Source organism: Crotalus tigris, unplaced genomic scaffold, assembly GCF_016545835.1.
Source record: "Crotalus tigris isolate CLP2741 ecotype Arizona unplaced genomic scaffold, ASM1654583v1 scf7180000017916.3911339, whole genome shotgun sequence".
Classification (NCBI taxonomy): Eukaryota; Metazoa; Chordata; class Lepidosauria; order Squamata; family Viperidae; genus Crotalus; species Crotalus tigris.
In genome coordinates this window covers 3,395,715-3,412,624 of record NW_024096718.1, presented here as the reverse complement: position 1 = coordinate 3,412,624, position 16,910 = coordinate 3,395,715, and the positions used below count along the sequence as shown (strand labels likewise).

At 50.8% G+C, this 16,910-nt stretch overlaps 1 protein-coding gene across 3 annotated transcripts in view; it reads left to right on the top strand.

Annotated features, from left to right (window-relative positions):
• LOC120308437 (RAB3A interacting protein) overlaps positions 1–16,910 on the top strand; it is a 112,254-nt gene that overhangs the window by 70,111 nt on the left and 25,233 nt on the right. The window lies entirely within an intron of this gene.

Sequence of the window (16,910 nt, the reverse complement as noted above, 5' to 3'; positions counted from 1 at the left end):
GCTGGGGATTCCTTCAGCGTGTTCAGGCTGAAATCCCATTACTTTTCTGGGGCCTTTTGAAGCTGCGGCTGCAGCCTCCGGAGTTTGTTTAAGCCTGTTTGCCCACCTTTCGTCTTCCCTAGCTTGGGACTGCGATCGGCCCCAAACAGCCACCGCCGATCAGCTGTTAGGCGGCTGATCGGAGGGACGAAGAAAACTCAATTCCTCGTTTCTGGTTATTGTGCAAAGTTTCGGGGCGCGGATACCTTCCTCGGTACAGGGGAGTGCTCGGTCTGCGTCAACGCCTTCCCCGGAGTCTCTCAGGCCGCGGCAGGCCCCATCGCCTTCTTCACGCGCAGCTGCCATCTTGGGCCACGTGTTTTCAGACTCCGGCTGATTCCGCTCCATTACACAAGAGTAATACTGGAGGAAGGGGATCCTTCCTCCTCATTGCAGACCTTCTTTCTCATGGCGGAGGGGGGGATTTCTATAGGGGGAGGTGCACTAGGACAGGCAGTTTGGGGGGAGCAAATCCTCAGCTCCACCGTCGTTGATCAGGCCACCATTTTGGGGACGACTGCCATTTTGTTTACCAGATAGGCCCACCATTATTCTGAGGCCTGATCACCCCAGGTGCACCTGTCCCTTTTTTAGGGCACAGTTGGGGATCTTATCTTCACTCCACCTGTGCTCTATTCAGGCACATTAATCACAAGTCTCATATCTATTCATCACTTTCTTTTATATCTTATTATCATTGGTCCTTTCAAACTGGGTGTCTTCCGGCCTCACCTGACTCATACCTTAATCAGCGTGATTCTGAGCTTACCAAATTACCAACAAGTTTTCTGGATTCCAGACGTACCTTGTAGAGCGTCTGTTCTTATCCGTAACAGTCCCATCTGGATTCCAGGCATACCCTGTAGTGCATCTGTTCTTATCCATAACAGCCTCATCTGGATTCCAGGCATACCCTGTAGTGCGTCTGTTCTTATCCACGCAGCAGTTTTTTACCTGGATTCCCGGCATCCCCTGTAATGCGCCTGTCCTTATCCAGTGTACAACACTCTCCGATACCAGGGGTCCCCTATCATGCTCCTGTGTTATCAGAGAATGGAGGATTCTCCAGCAGGATGGCTGTAGAGTCCAATGAATGGGTTCTATGACAGCCTTCCTGCCCGGCAGACTGGGTAAAAACTTTGGCCACACCCTTCCTCTGGGCATGACCCCAGTTTTGACTCAGTCTCGAAGCCCGGTAGCAGTGCGAGAATCAGCTCTTGAAAGATTCCATCCTAGAAAAGACAAATTCTCCCTCTTCCTAGATTCCCTAAATTGGCAGATAGAAAATCTCTCTAGCAGCTGGCTTGGGGCTTCGAGCCATTGCCGGATCTCCATTCACCGGAGGATCGTCGGAGTGGTGAGAGTATCCCCAGGGTCTAGGGCGGCTAGCCAGGGGGTTCGGGTCGCTCACCGGATCGCTCGCCGATCTCCAGCACGCTAATCAGCTGATCGGCGCGGGGATTACAGCCTGATCGGCCGATAGAGCCGCGGCGCCGCTCGGCGCTAAACAGCTGATCGGCGCGAAAATTTTGCGGCAGCTGATCGGCGCGAGAATTTTGCGGCCTGATCGGCCGACAGAGCCGCAGCGCCGTTCGCCGCTTCAGCGGAGAGGCGCTGCCTTTTAAAGCCTGAAAGGGCCGCTTAACCGGCGCTTTTTCCTTTTTCCTCCTACCGGCGCTCCAGGAAGGATAGGAAAGACCACAGAGCCGGCAGTTAAGATTCGCCATTTTGAGCCTCGTGGCTTCCATCGGTTACTGTTGGGGGGCATGGCTTCCTCCAATTCGCCATTTTAAACAAGCGGATTTAACCCGCCGTCCTTTTGTGGGTGGGTCTACCATCCGGAGTTGTTTTTCCCTTGATTACGAAGAGAAAAAATTGTAGTAACTGCCTGACGGAGATCACATACAATCCTTTGTAACAAAGAAGAGGGAAGAGGGGGAAATAGACGAACTGCCATCATTTTTGATCGTGGTCTGTTTTCACAGCCACAGATTGGGGGAAATAAAGTCACCAGTCATATCGTGATTATATCAGGTCTGGACCCCGTCCTTTGGACTAGGTGAGGAGGTGAGGAGGAATAATTTCTCTCTGACTGTTCCTATAGTGACCTTTAGTCACTGCCTTGCAGGATCTTCCTGTCCAAAGGATCCTGTCTGTCCAGCCATTGTTTGTATATGCAGAAGAGGACATTAGTCCCAATTATCTGCAACTGATCTGCGTACCTTATTCCCCCACTCCAGGTATTGCCTACTCGGGGTACCTGGCACAATGGCAGACAATGTCTCGTATTCAGCCATGCAGGTCCCTCAATTATCCCCTCCACAACAACAACAAAAACGCAGATCCTCTGAGCCGGAGGTGGGGGGGAAAAAAGAAGGCTAAAATAAAGCATCTTACTCAAAAGGGACAATCTAAAACGGCTGAGCGAGAGGCCTCGAGGAGACATTTGGCTCTAGAACGACAATTTGCCAGGGCACAGAGGTCCAATTCCAATGTGACAAGTATGGTTTCCCCTGTCCCATTGGCGGCACCCACGGCAGAACCTTCTGCCCAGGAAGTTCTCAAAACCTGGTCTCCTCCTGGGGAAACGGAACAGTTGGATTCCTCCAATCCCTCCTCACCAGCATCTTTACCTGACCATACTCCCACTGCAGCCACGTCCAGTGACAGAGCGCAGGAGGACATATGGTCGGCACAATTTCAGGCATTCATGCAGGATGCCTTTTCCCAGTTCATGGCTTCTAGGGGACAGGTGGCCTTCCACACATCCCATAAGGGACAAATTAGGCCGCCTCCTACTAACATTTCTGAGACTTCCTCTCAGATAGGAGAGGGAGACTCATTAGACCTTGACATGTCAGACATGCCCCTTTCGGAGGATGAGGGCACCGCACCTGAGCAGGCGACGAGCTCTGGCCTCTTTGATCCAGTGCTACTCAAATCACTTTTGATAAAGGCAGTCTCTACGGTCAACTTGACATCAGTACAGGAAGAGAATCCTTCTACAAGCAAGGAGGCCAATCCTCTATTTGCCAAAAAAGTCCCACAGGACAAATACATTCCCTGTCCGGAGGTCTTCCTGACCACGGTAGAGGAACAATGGTCTTCCCTTGCAAGCCCACCGGCACCTAATAGCGTGGAAAGGAAGCTGTTCAATGTCTCTCCTTCCTTCTCGGATATGTTAGAGGTGCCCTCGGTAGATAACCCCTTGATCTCATTATTTTCTACTTCTGCGATTCCAGGAGACATGGCGGAGGCCTTGAAACCTGAGGAAAAGAAATTTGAGCACTCCCTCCACCGTTCCCACATGGCTGCAGCCTGGGCGGCCAAAGCAGCAACTTCATCGTCATTCTTCGCGAGGGCCTGTATCATGTGGCTGAGGGAGCTGCAAAACACTGTGCCTCCAGATCAGGTCAGGGTACACCAAACTTTGGCCAAAATCCTTGCGGCCTCTCAATTTATGGCTAATGCTTCGTTGTATGCAACAAAGTATGCGGCAAGATCCATCGCGGCCACAGTGGCCTCGCGTAGGCTACTGTGGCTCAAAAATTGGAAGACAGACCTGAGGTCCAAGTGGCATCTTTCGACGTCCAAATACAGTGGAGCATTATTATTTGGATCCATACTGGATCCACATGTCAGCGAGGGTAGAGATAAGAGAAAGATTCTAGTACACCCATCAAAGAAGTTAGACAGGAGAGGCAATCAGGAGTTTTGGAGGCAGGGTTTCCGTCCAGGAAGCCCCTGGGACTGGAGGCAGCCCTTTCGGTCAGGGCAATCCTGGGACTGGCCCAAAGGCTCACGATCCTTCTACCTGAGGCAGGATCGGCCCCAGGATCGCCAAAACACGGGAGCCAGAGGCCAGTTCCAATCCAGACGTCCCTATAGAGGATCGGGAAGTAGAGCCTTTAAACGCACCAAGTGACGCCAGACAACACGCTCCCATAGGGGGTCGGCTAGGGAATTTCATCGAGGTCTGGGAGCAGACCACCTCTGACGCCTGGGTCTTGGAGACGATCAGGCATGGCCTAACCCTAGACTTTTGCTCTCCCCCACCAAACCGGTTCATCAGATGTCCCATCTCCAGAAAGGCACACAAGGCAAGGTTGGTAACTTCGGCCATAACCCACCTTCTGTCAATTCAGGCCATAGAGAAGGTACCCAAGGGAGAGGAAGGAAGAGGATTTTATTCCATCCTCTTCGTGATCCCAAAGGCATCTGGAGGGTGGAGATCAATATTGGACCTGAAGGGTCTGAATTATTACGTGAACTACAGGAGGTTCAAGATGCAGTCCTTAAAATCCATCCTAACCAGTGTCAGGAAGGGCGACCTCCTATCCTCAATAGACCTCACGGAGGCGTACCTACATATTCCCATTCACCCCAGATACCGGAAGTTCCTCAGATTTACCTACGCGGGCCGGCACTACCAATACAGGGCATTACCCTTTGGCCTCTCCTTGGCTCCAAGGGTGTTCACCAAAATCCTAGCTGTAATAGCGGCCCACCTCAGGATGATGCCGATGCGCGTACAGTTTTATCTGGACGACATCTTGATTCAGTCCAGCTCGCAGGACCAAGCAAAAGTAGACCTCCAGACCACCAATCCGAACCCTACAGGCGCACGGATTCTCAGTCAACATAAACAAGAGCCACCTCACCCCTCAAGGAAGCTGCAGCACCTAGGCGCGGTGATAGACTCGGACCAGTGCAGGGTATACCTGTCCCAGGAGCGGCAGACCAGCATCTCCAAGCTAGTCCACCAGGTCCGGAGAAGCAGGAGGGTGCCCTTGGTTCAGCTCTCAAAACTCCTGGGAAAGATGATATCTTGCATGGGCATTGTCCCATGGGCCAGGCTTCACTCGAGGGGGTTGCAGTGGTTCCTTCTACCCTACCAGAGGAGGAACCTCAGCACCTCCAACAGGAGGGTATTGGTACCAAAACAGGTATTGGGGTCACTGAGATGGTGGATATCTCCCATGATACGCAGGGGGAGTATATTCAGGGAGCCGGACAGGATCATACTCATGACAGACGCGAGCCTATTCGGATGGGGAGCCCATCTGGGAACCCAGATAGCACAGGGCCAGTGGGACCAGAAGGACCTTTCCCACAGCATCAATTGGCTAGAACTTCGGGCCATTCATCTGGCTCTATGGCAATTCTCCCATTTAGTATCAGGAAGACACGTTCTCGTGTTAACAGACAACGTAGCAGCCAAGGCCCACGTCAACAAAGAGGGAGGTACACGCTCAGGGGACCTAATGAAGGAGGCGTTGGCTTTGGCGCGGTGGGCAGAAAACAACGTAAGCTCCATCAGGGCGGAATACATCTCCGGGGAGACGAATCTCCGGGCGGACTTCCTGAGCAGAGCCAAGGTGGACCAGTCGGAGTGGCGACTGGATACGGCTCTGTTCAGGGAGATCTCTCGGAGGTTCGGGCAGACACATCTGGACCTCTTTGCCACTCACAAGAACACACAATTCCCCAGGTTCTTTTCCAGGTTCCCGACCCCGGGATCGGAAGGAACAGACGCGCTCAGATGCCGGTGGCCGGCACAACTCCTGTACGCCTTTCCACCGCTGCCATTAATACCGGCGACCATACGAAAGTTGATCCGGGAAGGCGCAGAGGTAATCTTCATTGCCCCACATTGGCCACGGCGCCTGTGGTTTGCCGACCTCGTGGATCTTTCGATATCACCCCCATGGAGGATTCCCCTGGACCGAGTAACTCTCAGTCAGGGCAAGTTTTTGCATCCAGATCCGCAGTGGCTGCAGCTAGCCGCCTGGCATTTGAGCGGCAAAGCTTAACCAAACAAGCTTACTCCACAGGGGTGATAGCGATCGTACAAGCATCAAGAAGACCCTCCACAAACAGGATCTATGATGCTACGTGGAAGGGCTTTTGCAGGTGGTGTGCCCACCTTCATCTAGATCCAACTGCAGTATCCATTCCCAATATCTTAGATTATCTACTGGAGGGACTTAATAAGGATCTGTCAGTCAACACAATTCGCAGACAGGTATCGGCTCTCTCGACTATAATATTCTATGAAAATTTATCCTCTCTGGCGCAACATCCAGTGATTAGCGCCTTCTTAAAAGGGGCGGCGAATACTAAGCCCCCGGTTATACACAGGTACCCGTCTTGGAGCTTGTCCAAGGTTCTTCATGCCTTGACATCGGCACCCTTTGAGCCCCTTGACTCATGCTCTCTTCACCACCTATCGCTGAAGGTAGCCTTCCTTGTAGCCATTACTTCAGCAAGGAGAATTTCGGAACTAGCAGCACTGTCAGTGAGGAAGGATCTTTGCACCTTCTTCAAAGATAAGGTAGTTCTCAGACCAGACCCTGCCTTCATCCCGAAGGTAAACAGCATCTTCCACAGATCTCAGGAACTGATCCTCCCTGATTTCTGCCCGAGACCCAGACATGGACTGGAGCGTAGGTGGCACAAGCTGGACGTGCGTAGGGCACTGTGTTTCTATGTGAAGCGCACTTCATCTTTCCGTAAAACGGAAGCATTATTTGTTTACTTTCAACCGTCAACTATGGGAAAGAAGGTGTCATCTTCTATTATAGGTAGGTGGATTAGGGCATGCATAGCCCAAGCCTACGTTTCGCAGGCACTTCTAGTGCCCGCACACGTGACTGCTCATTCAACACGTAGCGCGGCTACCTAAGCGGCGTGGTCAACACAGGCGTCGGTGGAAGAGATTTGCAGGGCTGCAACCTGGTCTTCTCCTTCCGTCTTCATCCGACATTACCGTTTAGATTCCTTCGCTGCAGTAGATGCTGCATTTGGTAGGAGAGTGCTACAGCAAGTCGTATCTGCTCAAGATTCGGTGGCCTAGACACTCCCTCCCAGGGGGACATGAGGGCTTTGGTATGTCCCATTCATTGGACTCTACAGCCATCCTGCTGGAGAAGGGGCGTTGTCTTACCTGAACGCCTTTTCTCAGCAGGATGATGTAGAGTCCAAGCCCCCCCAGATATTAGGTCTAGGCAGGTAGGACAAGGAGCTAACACAGCAATCCCAACAAGGTTCTCGCCTCAGTCAAAACTGGGGTCACGCCCAGAGGAAGGGTGTGGCCAAAGTTTTTACCCAGTCTGCCGGGCAGGAAGGCTGTCATAGAACCCATTCATTGGACTCTACATCATCCTGCTGAGAAAAGGCGTTCAGGTAAGACAATGCCCCTTCCATACCTTCCACAAGGGACATTTTGCTGTCTTCATCGGCTCCAATAAATCCAAATTCATCTAGTCTGGAGGGCGCTGACAAGACTGTGGCCAAAACCAAGGTCAAATCTAGCACCAAGACCTCCAAGGGAGCTGAAAAGCAGGCCAGCTGGAGACACCAAGCTCTAGAAAAGGAATTTTCAAAGGCACAGAAATTAACCAGGTTAGAGACCTCTCAGACTGAGGGATTGAACTTGACCTACCCCTGGGGCCCCCAGCATCCCCCCTGGGGATATGGTCGACGGGGGAATCTTTACATTCCCCTGCACAGTGTGGGGCGGGCAAAATTCTCCCCATTTCCCAATCCACTACTGCATGGGCTCATCACGGGACTCCCGAGGCTACCTTCACCCCTACTGCGGCAGGACTTCGGCCAAGTGAGCCTGTTCCCCTCCCCACGGAGGACCGTCTAGCCTTGCTGGTTGCACAAGCGGTAGACCATGCCCTTGAGGCAAGGCACAGGCCCCCAGGCCAGTGGCTGCCGCTCACCGTTCTATTCATCAACCGGTTCCTGAAACCTATTATGATCCTTCCTCCCCATCTGGGTCCTCATGTTCTGAGGGTACATCCATTTGTGAACATGACACTGAGCAGGGGATCCAATGTCTGAGGCAGAGGAGCCTCCTCCCAAAGCTCCTTCATTCAGTGATCTCTTCAACCCTTCCTTCTTTGTCCCCTTGCTCCGCAAGGCCACATCCACAGCCCATCTCGGGCCTGATCCTTCCTCAACAACAACCACCATTTCCCCAGACTCAGAGGTGGACTCAAATTTCACCGAACTGGTGGCAGCTCAACACCGCATCGCTTGTCCCCCCATGTTCCTGAATGTGGTTCGAAAACAGTGGACATCTCTGGCTTCCCTTCCCCTTCCACGTAATACTGATAAAAAGCTATACAACGTAGCCAAGGATCTGGAGGAGGCCCTGGAAGTGCCTGCGTGGACGAGCCATTCGTCCCCCTAGTGTCTCCCACCGCCATTCCCGGAGATGTCTCTGAGGCTCTCAAAGCTGAGGACCATAAGTGCAAACTTGCCTATCGCAGGATGCATCAAGTGGCTGCATGGGCTATTAGGACGGCCACCTCCGCATACTTCTTCAACAGATCTGCCCTTCGCTGGCAGCTTCAGGCCCGTATTCCAGCGGAGGATATCCGCACACACCAGGATCTTAGCAAGATGGTGGCAACCATCGAGTACCCGTCAGATGCCACCCTCCAAGCCGCCAGATTTTCCTCCAGGGCTATGGCGTCCAGCGTCACTGGTCACCGTATGCTGTGGTTGAAGCACTGGCACGCCGATGCCAAGTCTAAGTTTATCGGCAACCCCATATCAGGGAAGTAAATTGTTTGGAGATGCATTGAATCCTTATCTCACTGAGAACAAGGATAAGCGCAAGGTCCTTAATCACCTCCTTAAGAAATCGGACAAATGGTCCAATTATTACCTGCGAAGGCAGTCATTTCATGCAGGGGCTAGGTATAACTACTCGCAACCCATCCGTTCCTTTCTGGCCAGGCAGGACAGACAGGATAGACAGCCTGACAGACAGGTGGCCAGACCTAGACAGCAATTTCAGGGCAAGCGTCCCTTTCACGGGAAGTCCAACCATTCCGCCGCTCCAGGTAACTCTCCAGCAGTTCCTCCCATAGGGGGCAGACACTCTCTCTTTGCCCACCAGTGGGAGGCCATCACCACAAATGCATGGGTACTAAACACTATACATCACGGCCTGATCCTAGAGTTCATTTCCAACCCTCCAAATAGATTTCTATCTTGCCCCTACCCACAAAACCGAACAAAGAAATGGCTAATGAATGAAGCTGTTCAACATCTATTAAACATACGGGCCATAGAATCAGTGCCGGCAGACCAGAGAGGTCGGGGTTTTAATCCATCCTCTTTGTCATCCCAAAGGTGTCAGAGGGATGGAGAGCCATTTTAGATCTCAAGGGCTTGAATTTCATCTTGCATACTGCAAATTCAAGATGCAAACGCTCCGCTCCATCTTGGAAAGCATAAGAAAAGGGGACTTCCTGACATCTATCGACCTCATGGAGGCGTACCTTCATATCCCCATCTCTCTGGCCCACTGCCAGTTTCTACGGTTCGTGTACAAAGGGCGCCACTTTCAATACAGGGCACTCTCATTTGGCCTATCATAGGCTCCCAGGGTATTTACCGAGATCCTGGCGGTTCTGGCAGCTCACTTAAGGATGGTACCAGTCAGAGTCCAATGTTACCTGGACGACATATTAATCCAGTCGTCCACCCAGTCCACCATGGCAGACCTCGAACTGGTGGTAAAGCTGCTCCAGGACCACGGGTTCTCGGTAAACTTTCCCAAGAGTCATATGGTTCCCACAACCAGGCTGTTACACCTCGGGGCCATCATAGACACGGTGGAGTGCCGGGTGTATTTATCTCAAGAACGCCGGGACAGCATAAGAGAGTCAGTCCCCCAATTACGCAGGAGTTGGACAGTAACGTTGGTCAGTCTTTCCCAATTGTTAGGGAAGATGATCGGCCATGGCAATTGTCCCATGGTCCAGGCTCCACTCCAGGGAAATGCAGTGGTTCATGCTTCCTTTCCAGAGGCAGAATCTCAGTGCCTCCCAACGAAGGGTAAGACTCCCACACCAGATATTGCGCTCCCTTACATGGTGGCTATCTTCCTCCATGCTCAGAGGGTCATGCTTCAAGGAGCCAGATCGGATAGTACTAATGACCAATGCCAGCCTGTTTGGCTGGGGAGCACACCTTCGCTCGCAGTGGGCACGGGACCATTGGTCCCGCTCAGACCTTTGGCACAACATAAATTGGCTCGAGCTACGGGCCATACATTTGATCCTTTGTTACTTTCACAGCCTGACAAGGCGGCACGTACTGGTCCTCACGGACAACGTGGCTGCCAAGGCCCATGTAAACTGCCAAGGGGGTACCCGCTCTCAGACTTTATTGACTGAGTTGCTCTTACTGGGATCATGGGCAGAACACAATCTGGCCTCCCATCAAGGCCAATCATATTTCAGGGGAGGCAAACACTCAGGCCAACCTTTTGATCAGGACAATGGTAAATCACTCGGAATGGCACCTCCACCCGAGGATCTTCAGAGAAATCTGTCACTGTTTCGGCTTTCCATTTTTGGACCTCTTTGCGTCCCCGACCAACGCCCAGTTGCCTCGATTCTTCTCCCCGTTCCCATCTCCAGGGGCGGAACAGACGGATGCTCTTCGGAGCCCATGGCCACAGAGACTGCTTTATGCCTTTCCCCCCTCTCCTTCTCCTCCCAGTGGTAATACGCAAGCTTCGGGAGCGAGCGGAGATACTCCTGCTGGCCCCTTATTGGCCAAGGAGGCCTTGGTTTGCCGATCTGATAAGCCTTTCCCTTGCAGATCCTTGGCGGATTCCTCCGGAACGGGTCTCCCTCAGCCAAGGGACTATTCTCCATCTGGACCCCCAACGGCTCCAGTTAGCCGTCTAGCACTTGAGCACTCAATCTTGACACGGGAGCTTTGCTCGCCAGGGGTCATTACAGTAATCCAGGCCTCCCGTTGCCCTTCCACACGGAAGGCCACGTGGAAGAACTTTTCAATCATGGTGCTCCAGTCGACATTTGTCGCTCTCGGAACTCATGATTCCCCACATCCTGGACTATCTGTTAGGCGATCTGGAGAGGGGCTTGGCCCTGAATACATTGCGCAGGCAGATAGCTGCCCTTTCCATAGTCCTCAAATGTGAGTCTGTGGGGTCATTAGGACACCACCCCTTACTCCACTCATTCCTTAAAGGGGCTGCTAACACCAGACCCCTACTGTGCACAGGTACCTTCATGGGAGTTACCATGGGTCCTTTGAGCTCTTACTAAGTCGCCCTTTGAGCCCCTAAAGATGTGCGACATTCTCTACCTGTTCCACAAGGTGGCATTCCTGGTGGCAATCATGTCGGCACAACGTAATTCTGAATTGGCAGCGCTCTCAACCCAGGATGACCTGTGCATTTTCCACCATGATTGAGTGGTCCTTCAACTCGATCCTACTTTCATCCCGAAGGTCAATTCTCTATTCCATAGATCCCAGGAGATAGTGCTGCCGGATTTTTGCCCTAACCCTAGCATGCCGTTCCAGTGCATGCTCTGGAACGGCAATGGCATAGTCTGGATGTCCGCAGAGCACTTTGGTACTATATTTCACGGACAGCGGCGTTCCGCAAATCAGAGGCCCTCTTTATATCCTTCCATTCTTCCTCCAGGGGTTGGAAGGTTTCCTCTTCCACAATTGGCAAGTGGATTAGGACGTGCATTGCTGGGCCATATCAGGCTGAGTCATTGCCGGTTCCACGACGGATTACAGCTCACTCTACATGGAGTGCAGCTACTTCTGCAGCCTGGGCCACCCAGGCGTCCATTGACGAAGTCTGCAGGGCGGCCACATGGGCTTCACCATCTCCTTTCATACGGCACTACAAAATCGATAGGTTTGCCTTGGCGGAGGCTTCCTTCGGTAGGAGGGTTCTCCAACAGGTTATACATCAAAGTGCCACACCGGATCGGTCTACTTCCCACCCTCAGGGACAGTAGGCTTTGGTATGTCCCATTGGTGGACTCCCTATCCAGTGCTGGAGAAGTTGTCTTACCTGAATGCCTTTTCTCAGCACGGAGATGGAGAATCCACTCCCACCCTTGTAGGTCATCTAGGCCTAAGGTTAGTTTTAGTTTGTGAGCCACAACGTCTTGCTATCAGTCAATGGCTATGCTCGCGTCAAGACTGGGATCTCGGTGGTCCAGAACGGGCGTGGCAACTTTGGCTGACTTGATCTGATTGGGCAGGAATACAGTCTAAACCCATTGGTGGATTCTCCATCTCTGTTCTGAGAAAAGGCGTTCAGCTAAGACAACGCCCCTTTCATGTCTGTTACAGCAATGGTCATTTTGGGCTTGATTTAAAATATAATCTTAACATAATCCTAATTCTGTCCTTTTACAGAACTGTTCATCTTCATGCTTATGGAGAATTTTTGCTTGAGGCCTATCTTTGAATCTTCCAAACACTTACCTTAACAAGGAAGAGGATTGGTGATTCTTCACAGATCCTGGGATTTAGCAGCTGGCTTCTGGAAATAACATTCTATATAACAATGATTGTTGTACGGTTCCATTTTCTAACTTTTATCTGGCTTCAGCTTGTCTAGTTCAGGGGTCCCCAACCCCCCAACCAGTACCGGGCCACAGCATGCCAGCAACCGGTCTGCACAAACGAGCCAAGGCCCATCTACGGGATGCAGGCAGCACACAAAACCATGCACTCTCCGGTCCGTGGAACTGGTCCCTGGTGCCCAAAAGGTTGGAGACCTCTGGTCTAGTTCTCAAATTAGGGTTCACAAACCTTTTAGAATAAGAGCTTATTTGAAAATTTGAAAACATGTCATGGGCAGACTTACTATATGCCATATTGGGGGGGTTACCTATTCCAAAAAGACTTTTATGTATTTTGAAAAACATTTTTACCCAAAGATACTGTGGTGAAATGACTTTGAAGCATTTTCAATAATCTTTTGCCTATCGGACCTAGAGACATTCTCATAAATAAATATAATCCTAGCTACTCTTTTTTAATTACATGAGTTTGAAAAAATGCAAAAATCCAGCTGGAGCAGTGAGTCTTATAGGTATCAAGGGAGATATCCATAAGCACTATGTTGCCTAATTCTGTAATAAATCTGTACTCTTTTTAAATAACTCAGTCACTTGCTCCTGTTGTTAGAAGGGTTGTAATTATTCTATAATTTCAAGTGGGACTGAAGAATTGGAGAAAAATGTGAAACTGAGAATGTCAGATTTAGGAATAAGTGGAGATCAGTCTGTCCTTATACTTATTTCTATTCCACAGTTGACATATACTGTACTGTTGATCATGAACAAGTATGTCACCATTGTGCTCACAAATACCTTTCTTGGCAACCTCTAGAGTTTTTATCCTATTTTACATTTTTCTAAAGAAGAACACTTAAAAAGTATAATTCTGAGGGTCTGCATCATCTTTATGCCCTAGTACAGAGGTAGGCAACCCAAAATACTCAAAGAGCCACTTGGACCCGTTTCCCACCGAAAACAAAACACGGAGCCGCAAAACCCTTTGGATATCTAAAATTATATATATGTATGTATGTATGTAGGTAGGTCTTTGGTTGTTCGGGTTTTCTCCCATGTAAAATTGGAAGTGTCTTGGCGACGTTCCGACAAAGTCCCATTCGTCATCTTCAGGCTGGTGTTTTCAGCTTCGTGCTTCGTGCACCCTTGGTCTGCCAGTCTTCTTGCTCCACTGTGTGTGTGTGTGTGTGAGAGAGAGAGAGGGGGGGGGAGAGAGAGAGAGAGAGAGAGAGAGAGAGATTTGCGCTTCCCCCTCTTTCTCTCTCTTACCTTTTCCTCTCTCTCCTTCTTTCCTCTTTCTTCTCCCTTTCTCTTTCCTTTCTCCCTTTCCTCTTTCTCTTTACTCTCTCCCCCTTTCCTCTCTTTCTCCCTTTCTCTTTCTTTCCTCTTTCTCTCTTTCCTTTCTTTCCTTTTTCTTTCCTTTCCTTTCTCCCTTTGTTTCCTCTCTCTCTCCCCTCCCTCTCCCTTTCTCTTTCCTCTCCCTTTCTCTTTTCTTTCTCCCTTTTTCTCTCTTTTCTTTTTCCCCTTTTCCTCTTTCTCCCTTTCTTTCTTCTCTCTTCCTCTCCCTCCCCCTCTTTCTTTCATCTCCCTTTTTCTTTTCTCTTTCTCCCTCTTTCCCTTTCTTTCCTCTTTCTCCTTTCCTCTTTCCTTTCTCTTTCTTTCCTCTTTCCTTTTTCTTTCCTTTCCTCTCTTTTTCCCTTTCTCTTTTTCCTCTTTCCTCTCTTTCTCCCTCTTTTTCTTTCCTTTCTCTCTCCCTCCCCTTCTTTCATCCCCCTGTCTCTTTCTCCCTCTTTCTTCTTTCTCCTTTCTTTCCTCTTTCCTTTCTTTCCTCTTTCTTTCCTCTCTTTCTTTCCTCCCTTCCCCTCTCCCTCTTTCTTCTCCCTCTTTTCTTTTTTCTCTTTCCTTTTTCTTTCCTCTCGCGTTCCTTTCTCTTTCCTCTCTCTCTCTCTTTCCACCACCCCCCCTTTACTAACAGAACCAGTTCACCTACCAAATTGTTTAACTTCCTCCCTTAGAGATGGGCAATGTGGATTCACCACATTTTGACAAAGAGAAATGCCAGCACCTCTCATCGATTCTGCTGCAGGGATGGCAAACGCTGTATGTTAGCAATATCTGGAGAGCTACAGTTCATCCGCACCCTCCTGAAAGGCTCTCCCATCCGTTGCAATGTCACGCTTTGAAAGGCCCCTTACCCTCCTTCGCTTCAGGCCGACTGTGCCCAGCAGGGAGCCTCAGTAGCCGGCGTGGAAGGGAGGAGGGGAGGAAGAGAGACAGACCATCTCCTCGCAGCTCACTTCCAATCCCAATGTTGTGAATCCTGCTTGGGATTTGGGACTGAGAGGGGGAAGATCCTGTCTCCCAAGCTGCAGGGACTTCCAACCAGAGAGCTTGCTTGGCTCTGTTCCCAGCCAGCGCCGTGCGTGCGCAAAACAACAGCAACAAAATGCTGCTTGCCCACCTGCCTGGCTCCCAGGCCTCGGTAGCCAACCATTTGAAGTGAGCAGCCTCATCCATAAAGAGAGAAGAGGAGAGAGTGAGGGTGGATGAGCCAAATCTGTGGCAGGGATAACAAGGGTTCGGGAGATGCTAGCACGAAAATTCCGCGTCTTTTGACGTACCTCGCCTTGCCCCCACTGGTTCTTCGCCAGAACAAGTCATCCTCTCTCTCTCTTTCTCTCTCTTTCCTCTGCCCCCCTCCAGATGTGAGAGAGAGAGAGAAAAGAAAACGAAAGGCAGACGGCGCCAAAGGGGCAGGGAGGGGAGGGGGCAGGAGGCAGTAGAAGGCGCTGAAAGGCACCTGGGACACCACGGACCAGCCTGGGGAGATGTGTGGCGAGCTCGGCTGCCCAGGGAACGGCCCGTGGACGGCCCAGGAAGTGATGCCCCCTTGCCACCTAGCCCAGCCTGGGGAGATGTGTAGCCAGCTCGGCAACCCGGGGATGACCCAGGGAGCAATGGGCCTACCACCGCCGCCGCCGCCCCAGCCAGGACTGCCGCAGACACGTGGTCAGCTCAGCGCCCTGGGGATGGCCCAGGGAGCGATGCTGCCGCCCCAGCCATCAGCTGCCTGGGGAATGGCCTGTGGACGGCCCAGGAAGCAATGTCCCCAACCCAGCCCAGGGAGACATGTGGCCGGCTTGGCGACCTGGGGGCGACCCAGGAAGCGATGCTGCCGCCCCAGCCGCGACTGCTGCTCAGCCCGGCCCGCAGAGATGCGTAGCCGGCTCAGCTGCCCGGGGGCGGCCCAGGAAGCGATGCCCTCCTGCCGCCGCCCCAGCTGGGACTGCCGCCTGGCCCAACCTAGGGAGATGCATAGCTGGCTCGGCGGCCTGGGGATGGCCCATGGAGCAATGCCTCCGCCGACAATGACCCAGCCAGGACTGCCGCCTGGCCCGGGCAGACACGTGGCTGGCCCGGGCAGACACGTGGTCAGCTTGGCAGCCCGGGGACGGCCCAGGAAGTGATGCCCTCGCCACCACTGCCGCCCCAGCCGGGACTGAGACCTGGGGGGCAGCAGGAGAACAAAGAAGGGAGTGGGAGGCTCCGGAGATGGCTCAAAGAGCTGCATGCTGCTCTGGAGCTGCGGGTTGCCGACTTGTGCCCTAGTAGCTTAGAAAATAAAAATGGATGCTTTGAGCACAGTACTGCGCTCAGAAGTATACCATTTGCCTGCAAAAGCTCAGAGTAAGCTGGGGGGGGGGGTGATAGTGTCCTGTAGATTTGGAAGGCTGTGCTCAGATAAATTAGTACTTTGAGATTTGTTAGTCCCTAACTGCTGTTATTTTGATATTGTGTGGATCTCCATGGAAAGCATTTTGCAACAGTGCTCATGACACACTCTTAAAATTCTAAATGTACCCTTAAAAGATGGGGACCATGATTTAGGTAATTCTGATACATAGTGCCTAGAAAACAAAAGGTTAAAAACATGTTTAAGTAATCTTTAATTATTAAAGGTAATACAAATCAATCAACTGTTTCATACCTATAATATTAATTAAATTTATATGTCGTCTATCTCACTATTAAAGCAACTCAGTATGTAAAATAGATAACTGAAATCTCTGAAAATGTATATATTATGAATACATTGAAATGCCAGTATGAATTTAATTTAAATGCAGCAGAATTTAAGGGAGTGTGTAAAATAAAGGATATCTGTTATTGATCTTATTTAAGAGGTATGAATTGTGAAAGAAGGGCTTTTGATCCCAACCTTGAGGACAAAGTATGTGTGGTTTGAATTTAAATTTATTTTTATGAGCAAGTAAGTCCCCATGTCCCTCTTTTTATTGCCTTCCTCTCTGTCAAATATTGAGATTTTTGGAAATAATTTAGAATACAACTTGGCAAACAGAAGGAAAAATGTAATAAATGATCTCCTTTATTTTGTATATGAAGACATAATTTTAGGATCCAACTATATATATGTGTGTATATATGTACATTGCTGCCTTAAAGTTGCCAACATAAAATGTTTGA